Source organism: Nomascus leucogenys, chromosome 13 (assembly GCF_006542625.1).
Source record: "Nomascus leucogenys isolate Asia chromosome 13, Asia_NLE_v1, whole genome shotgun sequence".
NCBI classification, from domain to species: domain Eukaryota; kingdom Metazoa; phylum Chordata; class Mammalia; order Primates; family Hylobatidae; genus Nomascus; species Nomascus leucogenys.
Genome location: NC_044393.1, coordinates 16279350 through 16295249, shown reverse-complemented (window position 1 = coordinate 16295249; position 15900 = coordinate 16279350). Strand labels below are relative to the sequence as shown.

The following is a 15900-nucleotide window of genomic DNA, read 5'->3' as shown; positions in this document are numbered from 1 at the left end:
ATTTTGAGGCAAATGGTACAGCCTGATCTGCTCCGAAAGGGACGACAGGGCTGATCATTACCCTCTGTGCTCCATCCCATATGCCAGGGTCTCAGAATAAATGAATTTTTAAAAGTCTGGTATAAGTAGGATACCCAAATCTGTGCCTAAATTCATTCATTCATTCATTCATTCCCTTATTTCAGTAAATTTATTTAGAAAGAAAAGTCTATCTTGGAGGAACCAGCACCCATTGCCATAAACCTGGGTCTCTCAACCTTGGCATTACTGCCACGTGGGCAGGATCATTCTTTGATGGGGGACTGTGCTGTGTATCACAGGGTGTTCAGCAGCGTTCCTGGCCTCTGTCCATTAGATGCAAGTAGCACCTACCCCAGTTGTGACAATCAAAAATATCTCCAGACACTGCCAAATGTCCCTCCCCCGAGGGGGCAAAACTGCCCCTAGGTGAGAACCCCTGCCACACTTAGATGGCAACAGTATAAAGGCAATGACATTGTGGTTACATTCTTGCTTGCCAAGGCCTCTGCACTTCCCCTTACATTGGGAGTAGGTCTCCTTGAAGACTATGAAGGAGGAGTTCATGCGATTCCCTCCTTGATGACCCAGAGGCTTGGAGGAGAGCAGAAAAGGAAAAGTTGAAAGTTTTCACTTTGGAAATGGCATTTCCAATGTAGTCCAGGCCCCACCCGTCTCTTATCCTCAATCTAGGCCACTTCACTCACTCAGGTCTCCTGCCCGACCCTCCTCCCGCCATGACCTGCTTATGATGAGATCAACACCATTTACGCCCTGTGCGGGGGCTGCTAAGATGAAGACTACACCTTGATCCAGTCAATGGGACCTGCTTGGTGGAGGCCAGCGGTCTGGCACAAGACTTCACATTGCAAGAAGTCTGGATGTTGTCTGGTGACCTTTGGAGAGAGATATCTGTCTGCAGTGGCCTTTGTCTAAAGCAGGGACAAATATGCAAATGTGTCCAAGGGTCAGGCAGGAGACCTGAGTGAGTGAAGTGGCCTAGATTTAGGATAAGAGACAGGGTGGTGCCTGGACTACACTGGAAACACCATTTCCAAAGTAAAAACTTTCAACCTATTTTAAGCACTGAGTGGGCTCCATAAAGCCCCACTGGAGCTTGGCCTGGCAGCTATGTGCAACTCTTCCAAGCTATTCAATCTTTTCTGAGCACCTACTATGTGCCACATGCTAAGAAACAGCAGTGGCCACAAGGCAGGCCAGGCCTCTGTCCTCACGGAGCTGTGACACCTTGGTGGAGGAGAAAATGAATGAATGAAGACGAATTTCAGATTGTCTTAAGAGCTTTGGAGGAAGCTGTCAGGTGATAGGATGGACAGTAAATTGGGAAAGGCCTTTCTGGCATGAGGAGGTGGCATAAGGAAGTGGCATCTGAGCTGAGAGCAGAGGTAGGTGAGAAGCCAGTTGTGGGCAAAATGCTTTCTATGCAACGGAGGAAGTAAGTGCAAAGGCCCTGGGGTGGGAATGTGCAGAATGAAACCAACATGGTACAGCTGAGCACAGCAGTGTGGCCCACAGGAGGCTGGACACCCCTTTGCCCCAGCCCATGCCTTCTGGGCAGGCCACACCCACTGTCCTTTCTGGCTGTTTAGAGGAAATAGAAATCAGATACAGAAATTCCCACCTCTGTTCTTTGTTCCTTTGTCTCAGCTGTGGACAAAAGCTTCCCTGGCAGGGAGTTACAAAGTTATTTCTGCAAAAGGCCTTTGGCCAAAAGCAATAAAGTCCGACTTGAACACAGTCATTATTCACGCCTAATTGTGGGCTGGTTCTCAGTGTAGACTGCCACAGTGAGGGCTGACAATTCCACCTTTTTAACCCCCTCCCCCTTTTCAGCCCCACATTTTCTTAGCCCTGCTTACCCCCACAGAACATGTATTTATGTTTCCAGAGACCGTCGTTTCCTTCGAGAAGAATATAAAAGGAATAAAAGGTATTTTGACGGCTTGGTATTAATAATCCAATTACTTCTTTCCTTTTCACCCAATCCACAGGCGAGCGTGCCGTCCTCAGCCAGCTTGCCCCTGCTATTAGCAGAAGAGCTGTTCATTAGCTCACCTTGGAAACAGCCCGACGCTTACAATTATTTCAGAAGCCAGGGGAAGGAGTCAGAAGCAACTTTTACCAAATCACCCGCTACATTTGGAGATGCAAGTGGAGTGCCTTTGGAACGACAGGTCAGCTTCCCAACGTGGCGTGCTGTGCAATCTAATTAGCAGCCGGAAATAGACCGGCAAGTGGGAGGAAAGCCCGGGTCAGAGGCTCTGCGAGCTGGGATGAGTCTGGATCAGTTTTTCCTACTAGCAGCCTCCCCTGCCGCGGGGACTCACTGGGTGTCACCAGGCATGGGGGTGGAAGGCGGTCTCACTGGCGAGGCGGGGTCTGAGAGGAGGGAGTGCAGGCATTGAGCCCAGGTCCCTCATTACCACGCATGCTCTCCTTTCAGGAGCCAGAAGCAAACTGCCCCCATCTTCTGGAGGGGGAAATCAAGGCATGGCAGGGGTTCTAGGAGTTGACTTTGCCCCATAAAGTGGAGAGAAGCTTCCAGACCCCCAGCAGCACCTGGGCTATGGGGCCCCGGAGCTGGAGAAGCTGCCACACAGGTTTGGGCATTCCACTTACACTGGACTTTCAAAGTCCATTCATTCGTTTTAAAATGTTCATTGCTCTGCCAGGGGTGGAGTCACCTATGCAGGGGCGGTGCAGAGATTTCTAACTATTTTTGTCCATCTGGTCCCCTTCTTTTGACAGCACCCCAGCTTCCTTTTGAGGACTCCCTCCCCTCTGCCAAGATGCCCCCGTCCTCTCTGCCAAGGGGTGATCATGTGACCAAGGCCAGTCAATTAGACTTTCTCACCATGTCCCCAACTGTCAAATAAAGTGTCAAGGGCAGAAAGAAAAAGCAGGGGTGCATTTGTCACATTGGGATGGAAACCCTCCTTCAGGAAGCTGCTAGTAACTCCTGTGCCAAGGTCCCCAGAATTTCCTCAGTTCCTGTCCTGTCCTTTCCTGAGCCCCCCAGTAAACCCTGTTCCAGCTTGAGGTAGTAAGTGTTGGGCTCTGCTACTTGCAGTCTGTGATGAATGGGTACTTTGGTGGACTCCAAAAAGCCACACTGCCTGGTATTCAAACCCTTGTGTGGGCCCCACCTCATGAAACCAGGCTGGCTTTGTGACCTGTTTTGACCAAGAGAAGGTGGCAGAAGTGATGCTGTGCCAGTTTTGTGGTTAAGCCTTAAGAGGCCCTGGCAGCTTTCATTTTTGCACTCTTAGAAGTCAGGCTACCCTGAACCTGCCATACTGCGAGGAAGCCCAAGTAGCCATAGGGCAGAGCCCACATGGAGAATAACTGAGCTCCCATCTGGTGACCAGCAAGAGCTCCCAGCCATTTGAATGGGGTTGTTTTAGGTCTGCCAGCTGATATCACATGAAGCTGAAGAACCACCTGGTCAACCCACAGAATCATCCAAAATAAAATGTTGTTACTTTAAACCACTGAGTTTGGAGTGGTTTGTCATACAGCAGAAACACAACCCAAGAATCCTCAGTGACACTGATCAGAGCCCATTCCCCCAACAGAAATGTCACAAATGACTATGAGGTTAAGACTTTCAGCCTCCTTGGCTAATGAACACTTGGAGGAGAACATCATTCATTCATTCCTTTAATCATTCATTCAAACAGCCAGTAAGCCTAGCACGGATGGTACAAAGATGAACAAGCTTCAGGACCTCCTGTTCTAGTGAGGGCATCACACACAGTGCCTCAGTTTCCTTACTGATAAAGTGAAGATGATATTAGTCCCTGCTTCAAAGGCTTGCTGTGATGATGAAATGCTGGGCAAAAAGTAATCAACAGATATTAGACATTATTATTACTACACACTTGCAATGTACAATGTAAGTGTCTAGGGACACTTACAATGTCCCTGGAAGTGTAGCCGTTTGGTACAAACTGTCACAACGGGAGACAAACTCAAATGCCTACGTGGGCCCGGCAGGTAATGTAAATGGGTGAAGTGGACCCGTAAGAAAACTCCACACCCCACTTCCTCTCCAGCTCTCATCTGGCCACTTTTGGTAGAGATAGAACAGAGAAATATTGCTCCACAATGAGAAAAACAGGAGGGAAAGTGCAATGAAAAAAGTCAAATGAATTGGTTCACAATCTCAGGCTATAGGGAATGGTGGGGACCACATCTCCCCATTTTTCAGGAGAAGCTAAAAATCCAGATTTTTAAAATGTGAAATCTCGTTGTTACAAATCTGACAACTTTTTAAAAGGTTCAAACAAAACATTTCTGTGAGCTGAACAGAGCCCCTGGTTAGGCGGCCTGTGATGTCCTATTCTACCAGCATGGCAGTGCAAGGAGAGACTTCGTTGTGTCTCTTTCTTCCTTTGTAAAACGGGGTTGGAAGATCCCCACATCGCTGAGTTATTACACATTCACAAGAGTGAGCACTTAAACCACCACCAGCCTGTAGAAAGTGCTCGGTAAATGCGAGCTTTCAGGAGGGTAGGTTGGAGAGCGGAGGTTAAAGAGGCTGGTCTCCTGGGCTGTGACAGCTGTTCTTTCAGGAAGGGAGTTGTCTTTTCAAGGGCACGTGCAGAAATATTCAACCCAAGAGCCCTCATTAGAATGTCACACCACTGACCTGGAAGACTAGCTTGGCCCAAGAGTCATCAGAAGTGGGGGGTTCCACCAGCCCTTCTACAAGGCCATGAGGTCCCTGCCATGGCATAAAGGGGACGATCCTTCCTCTGCAAGCAATGCTAGCAAAAAACCCCAGCTCTGGCACTGGGGAGCAAGTGTGTATGAAACCAATCCTCCCAGCCACCCGCTTAGCTTTTTGCGAAGGACTAACAGGTTTTGACATCGTTGCCCTGAACAGTCACCTTCGAGCAAACACGCGAGCCAGATCTGCCTGTAGCTCTCTAAGCCTCTTTCTTTTCTTGCTTCCTTCATTCAAAAAAAATATTTACTGAGTATCCAAAGAGTGCCACCCTGGTTCTCAGTGCCGAGGATACAGCGATGAACAAGACAACGTCCCTACAAGCACAGAGCTTGCTTTTCAGTGAGGGGAGAGAGGACAAAGGACAAATAAGCAAACCAGGCTACTTCCAGAGAGTGATAAGTGTTATAAACATAAAACAGGTTGTCCTTCCAGCATTCTAGGGAGGTGACATTTCAGCTGAGACCTGAGGGATGGGAAGGAGCCAGGCCCTTTCCCAGTGTTTGATTTAGAGGTGAGTGCAAAACCCAACTCTGGACCAATGAAACAGAAAGCAAAGTCTGCTAGGATGGGAGTGTTCTAGCAAGGATTTTACTCTCTGATTAAAACAGAGACAGCAAGGAGTCCTGTCCTATAGTCCCACTTTGCAGGGAGATGCGACGTCTGGAGCTGTGGCAGCCATATTGAGACTATGAGGCAATAAGGCCAAAGACATGATGAGGACAGAAGAACAGAGGCTTGAAAGATCCTGGGACCTTGGATGACACTGTTGTACTGAAAAACCAGCCCCTGGATTCCCGCTTTGGACTTAGTGTTATGTGAGAATTAAATGTTTCTATTGCATCAGCCACTGTCAGTCAGAAATGTGATTCCTCATAATGAAACCATTTCAATTCACATTCAAATGATCAGGACTCTAAGCTACTAAGAATTATAGTAGGCTTTCCTGGTCTCTGAAATATCCAGATAAGTGGACTGCAGTCAGAAGTCTATGGATAGTATCTGTCTCCAGGGCAGACCAGAAATGTGGCTTTCAGATGGTCTGATTTTCACCAAGCAGGAACATCTCCAAGGCTTCTGTGAGCTAACAGTTTTTTCAATCTCTTTTCAAAAAGTTCCAGGCCAGGCAGGGTGGCTCATGCCTGTAATCCCAGCACTTTTGGAGGGTCGCTTGAGCCCAGGAGTTTGAGACCAGCTTGGGCAACATAGCAAGATCTCATCTCTACCAAAAATAAATAAATAAATAAAAAATTAGCTGGGTGTGGTGGCCTGTAGTCCCATCTACTTGGGAGGCTGAGGTGGGAGAATCACTTGAGCTTGGGAGGTTGAGGTTGTAGTGAACTGAGACTGTGCCACTGCACTCTAGCCTGGGTGACAGTGCAAGACCCTGTCTCAAAAACAAAAAAGCTCCTCTTCTCTGGCTACTGAGGTGGGTTAAGTCATCCACTGGGGTCCTGACCATGAGCCAATAAGAAAAGCTATTGGCCACATTCTTCCCCTAACACATCTGGCTTCCACATGGCCAAACACATCTTTGGTACTATTTGTGGTCCCTGGGGATGGCCCTGTCCACCAACTTACACACACAGGACCTGGCCATAACAACTCTTGAGTTTGGGATAGAATTTATCTAAGATTCAAACTGGGCCCAGGTGTGCAGAGCAGTGGGCCAGGCCTTTTATAAGATGACGCTCCATGGCAGAGGTCAGGGCCACTGGGCAACGTGTGCTTTGGAATCACATTAAGAGAACGTGGGGAATTCAAAACATTCTGGTTAGAGAGAATTCCAAGAAGCCCTGGTCTGGGCTGGAGGAGAAGCTCTGAAGGCCATGCCAACAGCTGTTCCACCCAGAAGGCATCGTGCTGCCTACAAGGCCCGAGATCCCACATGACCTTAAGCAATTTCCCAAGGGCATCTGTGGCAGAGCAATGAATATTTAGCTCTGTCTGTTAATCACTGAGAAACCAGGTGATGGAGAAGGGGAAGCTCAGCCCGAGCCTTCAGGAACTTCTTGGAAACGTCAGAGAGGTGAGCATGTGGGATGTACTAAAAATATTCATCCAATAGATTCATGACACGCATTAGGGGGAGGTTGGGGGGAGAAAACCACACTAGAAAACAAAACACATTCTCTCTGGATGATCGTGTCCAGTCCCACATTTTAAAATAACATCGATGTGCTCATAACTCCCAAACTTAGGTTGCCAGCCCCGACCGGCTGCAGACATCCACATTCACCACCCACTGAGCTTTCAGACATCCAGGTGGGGCTCATCTCAAACCCAACATTTCCACATCGGAATTCCAGATCACTCCTCCTCCCCAAAACCTTCTCTCCTATCTTCCCTATTTAGCAATCACCATGCACCAGGCTCCCTAGTCACTTTTGACTCCTTGGCAGGACACACCATGAATATTTGGGCTGAATCATTTTTCATTGTGGGGTCATCTTGTACATTGCAGGTTTAGCAGCATCCTTGGCCTCTACCCTCTAGAGGCAGTAGCAACCCTTCCCCAGTTGGGACAACCTATACTGTCCCCGGATAGTGCTAAATATTTCCTGGGTGTCAAAATCACCCTCAGCTGAGAATCAAAGCCCTTTCCCTCACTCTGTAATCCAATCCACTAGGAAGTCCTGTGGGCCCTACCTCCAAAATACATCTCCAATCCCCATTTCACTCCAACTCCATCGATACCACCATGGTCCAAGCCACTCTCGGGCCCTCCCAGTTGCCTACCAGTCCCGGTGACCCCACTTCCATCTGCACAGCATGCCTCTCACAGGAGCCAGCAGGATCTTTTCGAAACACGAATCATATCATTCTCTGACTTAAAACCCTCCAATGGTTCTCCATTTTATTTTTTTATTTATTTCTTTTTGAGATGGAGTCTTGCTCTGTCACTCAGGCTAGAGTACAATGGCACAATCTCAGCTCACTGCAACCTCCACCTCCTGGGTTCAAACGATTCTCCTGCTGCAGCCTCCCGAGTAACTGGGATTATAGGTGCGTGCCACCATGCCTGGCTAATTTTTGTATTTTTAGTAGAGATGGGGTTTCACCATGTTGGCTAGGCTAGTCTTGAACTCCTGACTTCAGGTGATCCACCTGCCTTGGCCTCCCAAAGTGTTGCGATTACAGGCATGAGCCACCGCATCCAGAGAGTTGTCCATTTTATTTAAAATAAAGTCTAAAATTTCTTAGCATGGCTTGTATTTCTCATCTCTGACGTGCCCTCCCCCACTTACTCCCGACCCTCTACCCCACTTGACTTTTTTTTTTTTTTTCTTTTTTGAGAGAGTCTCACTCTGTTGCCCAGGCTGGAACGCAGAAGTGTGATCCCGGCTCACTGCAACCTCTGCCTTCCGGGTTCAAGTGATTCTGCTGTCTCAGCCTCCCAAGTAGCTGGGACTACAGGCGCGTGCCAGCACGCCTGGCTAATTTTTGTATTTTTAGCAGAGATGGGGTTTCACCATGTTGGTCAGGCTGGTCTTGAACTCCTGACCTCCAGTGATCCACCGGCCTCAGCCTCCCAAAGCACTGAGATTTCAGGTGTGAGCCACCGTGCCCGGCCTACCCCACTTGACTTCTATTTGTGTTTGGAGCAAGTGTCTTGGACAGGCCCCTCCCACCGCCTCTGGGCCTTTGCACTAGCTGTTCCTTCTACCTGGCATGCTCTTCCCCCAGATCTTTCCAAGGCGGACTCCTTCCTAAAATCTAGGTCACAGTTCAAAGGTCGCATCCTCACAGAGGCCTCCCCTGACAGCCTGCCTAGAGTTGCCTCCCACCCCATCACATCATGCAGTCATTTTTCTTTTAATTTTTTTTTTTTTGAGACTGAGTCTCGCTTTGTTATCTAGGCTGGCGTGCAGTAGTGTGATCTCAGCTCACTGCAACCTCTGACTCCTGGGTTCAAGCGATTCTGGTGCCTCAGCCTCCTGTGTAGCCGGAATTACAGGCATGCACCATCTCACCTGGCTAATTTTTGTATTTTTAGTAGAGACAGGGTTTTGCCATGTTGGCCAGGCTGGTCTCGAACTCCTGACCTCAAGGGATCCTCCCACCTCGGCCTCTCAAAGTGCTGGGATTATAGGCATGAGCCAGCACACCAGGCCTAGAGCATTTTCCCTGCCTTCTGACAGCCCCTGCATTAGGCAGGAAGACAAAGAGGCTCATGCTCCAGAGCCCTCTTCCCCAAAGCCTCCTGCTGATATAGAATATATACATGACACCCCGGTCATGCCCCCCAGCATCCAGGACCCTCCCTAGAAGTTTGATTCAACAGGATCTGGTCTTTGCCTTTTCACACAAATACTGCCAGATGATTCTCATGGTGGGAGGTTAGACAAACACCGCCCCTGGCCCCCCGAAAGCACAGGATCAAGGCCAGGCCCCATCCTTCAGACAGTAAGGCAGAAAAGTCAGGCCTTTGATGCCTGCTGGCCCTGGTGGAAGGGAGAGACATTGCCCAGGCAGCGTGTTTCCCCAGTCTCCACCTTGGCCAAAATGAAGTTGGGTCCATCTGGCCAGCATTGCTCACATTAGTGGCCCATCATCGCAGGCATTGGCCATTTGCCTCTCCAGCAACTGGGCTTCCCTTTCACTGGGGACTCCCAATGCTGTTTTCTTCCAGGCTTTGGGGTCTCAGCAGTCAGCCTCCATCCAGCTCCAGGGAGAGGCCTGTGAGCCTGGCTTAAGCCAATTGTTGGCAACTCATTTCCTTAGCCAGTGACTGGTTTGGACAAAAAACAATCCAATCAAAGGGAACCATGGAGCTCGGGTGTGCACTGCCACATCAGAGGCTTGTTCTTTCCTTTTGGGCTTAAACCAGAGGGGATGAGACCCCTCTGCTCCATGACATCTGTCCTGATACCTAAGTTATGATAACAGTCAATGCTTACTGAAGGCTCACCTGGGTCAGACGCCCTGCTAAGCACTTGACATTGATCATCTCATTTCATGCTTACCGCAAGCAGGGGACAGGTGCTATGATCATCATCATTTGTTGGATGCGAACATCAAGGCACAGAAAGCTTAAGTAGCACGCCCTAGATCCCACTGCTAGGCAGGGAGCCAGGCAGTCTGGCTCTCCTAGCCACGGTGCCCACAGCTGCCAGGGACTGCCCGCCCCAGAGCTGGAGAGAGACATCAGCCTCATGGAAGGCAGAGGAGTGGTGGATAGGAATGGATTCTCATTACAAACTCTGAGCTGCGGGTCCAGCTGTGTCTGAAGCTAGAGTTAGTCACCTTAAGACTTTTGGTTATGAAAACCAGTAAGTCCACTTCTTTTCTCCTTAAGCTGGCTTGAGTTTTTTTCTTCTCTTTTTCTGTTGCTTGCAGGAGAAACTGATTACTTTATAGTTCTTCTAGGCAAGTACCCCTAACTGATGTTCCATTTGCAACTTGCACACAGCAGCTGCTCAGTAAACGCCAGCAGATACGGATGGACTGCTCTCCCTTCCGGTCCATTCACCGCTGGCTCTGTACCCTGACACCCAACTGTGGCCAGCCCAGCGCCTCTTCCCCTTTAGGCTCCAAGTGAGGCCTCGTTCCCTAGCAACCACCCCAATTAGGCAACCATGCCATTTATCGGGATGCCAATTAATTATAATGATCTTAATGCTCTCCCAATTAGACAGTGCCTTCAATCCGGCTGGGCCAGGGCTGTCTGTAGATCTCCACCAAGGCCCATTCCAAGGAGGCCCAGAGAAAGCAGGTCTCAGGGAGGGCCCCCCTCACCTGCAGGTCAGCATTGAGAGGCCCCCATCTTCCACATCCGCCCAGGCCTGACACAGAACACCCTGGCACCACCCCCAGGGCCAGGCCAACGAGACTCCATCACCAACCACAGGAAGGTCTCACCTCTAGGAGAGCTTTTGCCCTCTGGCCACTGTGCTCTGAGTGGGCTGAAATCCTCACCTCGGTTCCCCTGGCTTTTCCATCAGCTGCATTTGATGTTTCCCTTTGCATTTTGACTGGGGGAGGGGACGGTGTGTCTGCTCACAAGCAGAAGAAAAAGCACCAGGCAGGCACATGTTTTCCTTGGGGCAAAAGACCTCAAATACAAACCCGGGACTCTCTGTCGGAACAGTGGGGGTTTATGGAAAGTTGAGAGCCTTCTACTTTGCAAAGTTTGACTGTCTGAAGGTGTTTTCTTCCCCTGCATATGTTTCTTCTACATCTGGGACAAAGGCCAAGGTCATGGAGGAGAGTCCAGTGGTTCCACGTGGACCCCGGAGCTTGAGGGCCTCTTGAATCCCAGCTCTACCTGTGACCAGCTGTAGGCAAGTCACAATCCTCTCTGTGTCTCAGTTTCCTCGTCTTTAATATGGCAACAATGGCAGTACTTACCTCATAGGGTGTTTGTGTGGATTTAATGAGTGAGGTATAAGGGCTTAGATCAATGCCTCAGATCAGGCCCATACAAAACTACTTAAGTGTTATCAATTATCTTAAGTCTGGACTAAACCTTTTAACTATATGCTGGTCAGAAATGCTTATCTTTTTCTGTAGGACAGGGCTTCTGGACTCCTTCTGCAGGACTAAAGTCTAAGATCAGATAATGGCCAAAGCTTGACAGAGTTGGGTGATATTCTGCCTGGTTAACCGGGCTGCCTTGAGGCAGATCCAAGCAGATAAACTAACCAGTGCCAGAAACAGTGAGAAGGAAATCTCCCAAATCAGGTTCAAATCAGGTGTGAAACTGCGTATCAACTGGGTTCTTTGGACAGCAGCTGAACTGGGGGACACGCGCGTGCATGCACACACACTGCTATACTGTCCTCCTCCAAGACCAGACTTTTACAATCAACTCATCATTCTACTCTCAAATTTGAAAATTTAACATGTTATTAGGGTTTCAGAAAAAGCCATAAATTCAAATAAAAAACCCAAGAAGTACACACAAAGCTCAAACCCCAAACCCACATTGACCCTCAGCTACAGCAGTGATGCCAACATCACGGCTTTTATGTACATAAATTTGACTGGGAAAGGAAGAGGCCTTCATGTACAAAGGTCCAACATACCATCCGCCAAGCCCACCACCTTCGCCTTTCAAGCTGCTTATTAGAAGGCTAAATTACACACCCGACAGGCTGTCTGGATGAGTTTTCTCTTCTCTATGATGTGGGACAGACGAAGCTGGGGAGAACATCTCTTACAGGGAAGGGGCCTTCGTTCTGTCCTCCCTACCCCCTTCCTATACTTAACGATTGGCTCTAATTTAATTATAACCCTCTGGTGGTTCTGTAATGGGAGACAGAGGCTCAGTTAAGAAATCACCTTCACTATTCACTACAAGCTGAAATCCGGAGAGCGCGCAGATCCGGGGGTGTCCTCCAGAGAAAGCCCGTCTCACCTGCTCCCTGTCTCCCCCTGAGAACCTGCTCCAGCGCAGCCTCCCCGTCTCTGCCCCAAAAGTGGGGGTGGACCCTGTGGGAAACAGGCAGGGGACAGATGGAGGGGCGAGAGGGCGGGAGTCCCAACGCGCACAGACGAGCAAATACCCAGATTGAAACGTAAGCTGAATGTAATTACTTGGTTAATTAAATATTGACTTTTAACTCAAAAAGTGATTAAAACAAGCTGCAGGAAGACTGTCCAGAAAGGGGGGCAGGGAATCAATCAAAGCTTTCAAGGGGGAGGAGGAGGAGGGGGTCGTCACAAGCAGGTCTGGCTTGCTCTTCCTACTGTGTGTGCTGGGCCTACTGCGTGCAGGTGGGGAGTTGCGGACCGAGGCCAGTGTGCAAACTAGGATTGCAGGCTTCCCTTTCCATCTTCCACCCCGAGACGGCATCTCTCTACCCTGCTGCCCTCCCAGTGAACCGGCAGCTTCTGGCGCGCAGGAGCCAGATCCTGTTCAGCCGCGTTTCCCTGGAACAGAACGCGGTGCCTGGCACGAGGGGGTGCTCCAGAAATGCTTGTAGAACGAATGAACGAACTACTATAAGGAATGTTTGTTTGGAAAAGTGCACTCCTAGAATTCACCGCTAGACTTCTGAAATCCCGAGGAGCCGGGGAGGGGAGCATCTCTCCGCCCGGCGATGGAAACTGGTTCTGCCCTGGCCTGGGAGGAAGTCTGCCTTTTCGATCCTGTTTGTCCTTTCGGTGTCTGCGAGTTTCCAATCACTCTGAAGATCCGGCCCACTGCTTCCCCGAGTCCTGCCCGGACAAGCCCCACGTGGGCTGGCTTCTAGCTGGTCCCTTGGGTCTAAACCCTAAGGGTCAACAAGGCCATGCCCCTGCGGATGGCGGGGCCCAGGCGCGCTCCTCCCCCGGGGCCGCCTGGGCTCGGTGCGGCGCGTCCGCGGGTCAGGGGCGAGGCGGGAAGTCCTTGCCCGCCCGCCTGCCAGCGGGGTCAAACAGGTCATCCCCCTGCGGCCGGCCGGCGCCGGGGCCTCCCTCCCGCCCGCCGGGTCCCCCCTCCGCAAGCAGCGCTGGGGCCGGAGCCGGGCGGTCGGGACCGGCCCCGGCTCACCTGGGCGGCGCTCGCGGCCGGGCTCACGCCGGGGAAGGCTCCGGCCGCCGCGAGCCCCCGCCCGAGCCCAGCGTCCCCCAGCCACCCACCTGACCCCCCCCGCCCCACTCACCAGCGCGCAAGGCCCCGGAAGCCTCACCCGGAGCGGGGCGCCGCCGCCTCTGCCGCAGCCCGGCCGGGCCGCGGGGCGCAGGGGACTCCGCGCCTCCGCCGCCGCCACCGCTGCTGCTGCCGCCGCCGCCGCCGCCGCTGCTGCATCCCCCGGCGAGCGCTGCTGCTCCTCCTCCTGCCTCCTCCCCGCCCCCCAGCGCCGCCGCCGCCGCCCCCGGCCCCCGCCCCGCGCGCCGCCCCAGCCAAAGTCCGGCTCCGCGCCCCGCCCGGACCGCTCTTAAATCGCCCCAGCCCGGCCGGCCGCGCTGCCCCGCCAGCCTCTTGGCATGGCGCTACCGCCCCCCGCTCGCCTGCCCGCCGGCCGTCGGCCTCCGCGCAGGGGAGGCGGGCTCGCTCCAGGGCGGGGAGCGTCGGGCCGGGAGCCGCGGACGGCGGGGGCCCGGGGCGCCGGGGGGCCCAGCCGCGGTGCCCTCCTCGAGCCCTCCGCGCGCTAGCGCTTTTTACCTCCGGCTCGGGGGACGCGCTGCCTGCGACCCAGCCCTGCCTGTCCCCGGCGCACGGCCCCGGCCCCGAAGTCCAGCTCCGGACGGGGCAGTGAACGCGGAGCTGGGGTCCCGGCGGCTCTCGGCCTCCCGATGCCTCCGGACCCAGCTGGCCGCGCTCCCGGTGCCGAGCGCGCACCCTCGCCGGGACACACAGACGCACACTCACCCGACACACTCTCGCTCCCGCTCGCCCTCGGCGGAGAGTTGAAACAGATGTGGGATTCGCCCAGGAGCTGGAAACGAGGGAGAGAAGCGAGCCAGAGCCGTGTGTGCGTGTGTGTGTAACACACAAACCAGGGGGCATCGCTAATAAATCAAATATCGTGATAAATTCAGGAGGGCCATCGATCAGGTCCACTTGGCTGGAAACGGCGTGAATCTGCCTCTTTTCCTCTTTCTTCTTCTCCTTTCTCGGAGCTGGAGGGAGCCAAGTGTTCCGCGGGGCGTGCGACAGCCCCGGCCGGGCGCTCCCCTCGTAATGACACGTTAATAAATGTTTTCTTTTATCTGCTTTCACAGGATTCGCCCCGGTCTGCAAACACTCGACTGCCTTTGCTGAAAGCCTCGCGCTCGCCTCCAACCACACACATTTGCCATTGGAGAGGCCGGCGCCGGCCGCGACCCGCAGCTCAATCGCAGGGCAAACCGAGCTGCCTGTGCGCGCCCCAGAACTCCCCGAGAAATTAACTTGGGCTCAAGTGAAAATAGCAGCTGTTGCCCAGAAATGGCCCGGGAGTAGCAAAGAAAGGAGAAACCGGCTTCCTCCGAAAGGGGAGGAATTCGACTCAAGGGGGTGCTGTCTACCGTGGTTTCCGCTGTCCCTCGCGCCAGAAGAGGCCGGTGGGGGACCGGCCTGACGCGGGTGGGCAAAGAGCGGGCAGAGAACCCACCAGCAGCTGCAGAAAACACAGCCGAGTTGCTTGCTAAGGGGAAACAGACGCCGCTGTGGGAAAGCACTTGTAAGCAGCAGTAACTTATTAAATCTTGTGACAATCTCACACAGTTACTATGCCCGTTTTACCATGGAAACCAAGAGAGGTTTAGTAACTGTTCGAAGAGCACACAATTATGAGTGCTGGATCCTGTGAAGCCAAGAAGCCTTAGCTCCAGGCTCATGCTCTTAAATCCTAGGAGGTTTTTACTTTTCAGCCTAGCATCTCCTTTCTCTGATGTGATCCTCCGTGGTAGAGTTATCAGACTTAACAAATAAATAGACATCCACGGGGAGGAACTTAGTACTAAAAAAATACTCATTTTTAAATCTGAAATTCAAATAGGATTTCCTGACTGGGTTTGGGGCTCTAGGCTCCTCCCCATAACCTGTTAGCCTCCCCAATCAAGTTAGAGCCTAAATAAATCAGAAAAACGTTGAACGTGCTTTTCCAAGTCGGGTGCTGGCCCTACCTTTGGCATCACTGATAAGGCTGATCAGCTCCCACCTTCTTTGTCCTGGGACAGAATGTCAGGCTTCAGCATCATAGACCAAAAAATAATGGAGACCCCTCTCCTTCCGCCTCATCTCTGCAGAAGGACATATATATCATTTAGAATTTTCTAGTAGTGGCATTAGAAAGTAAAAAGAAACAGGTGAGGGCCGGGCACAGTGGCTCACGCCTGTAATCCCAGCACTTTGGAAGGCCGAGGTGGGTGGATCACTTGAGTTCAGGGGTTCCAGACCAGCACGGGCAACATGGTGAAACTCCATCTTTACAAGAAATACAAAAATTAAGCTGGGCATAGTGGCATGTGCCTGTGGTCCCAGCTACTCAGGAGGCTCAGGTGGGAGGATCACTTTGAGCCTGGGAGGTGAAGACTGCCTTGAGCCATGATTGTTCCACTGTACTCCAGCCTGGGTGACAGAGTCAGACCCTGTCTGAAAAAAGCAGGTGAAATTAATTTTAATATTAATAATATAGTTTACTTAACCTAGTATATCCAAAATCTATCTCTTCAACATGTAATCAATATAAATTAATGAGATATTCTTACATTATTTT

At 51.7% G+C, this 15900-nt stretch overlaps 1 protein-coding gene across 7 annotated transcripts in view; it reads right to left on the bottom strand.

Moving 5' to 3' along the window:
- Positions 1–14896, bottom strand: part of SULF2 (sulfatase 2) — a 130223-nt gene extending 115327 nt beyond the window's left edge. The window contains exons 1-2 of one of the 7 annotated variants that reach the window (XM_030825258.1): positions 13360–13479; positions 12129–12202 (exon numbers count right to left, since the gene is read on the bottom strand). The gene's annotated coding sequence lies outside the window, so the exon portion shown is untranslated. Of the gene's footprint in view, positions 1–12128; positions 12203–13359; positions 13480–13862 lie in introns of those variants that run through there. The other 6 variants (XM_030825251.1, XM_030825253.1, XM_030825255.1 and 3 more) reach the window with 6 other exon arrangements.
- Between the last annotated feature and the right edge of the window lie 1004 nt (positions 14897–15900).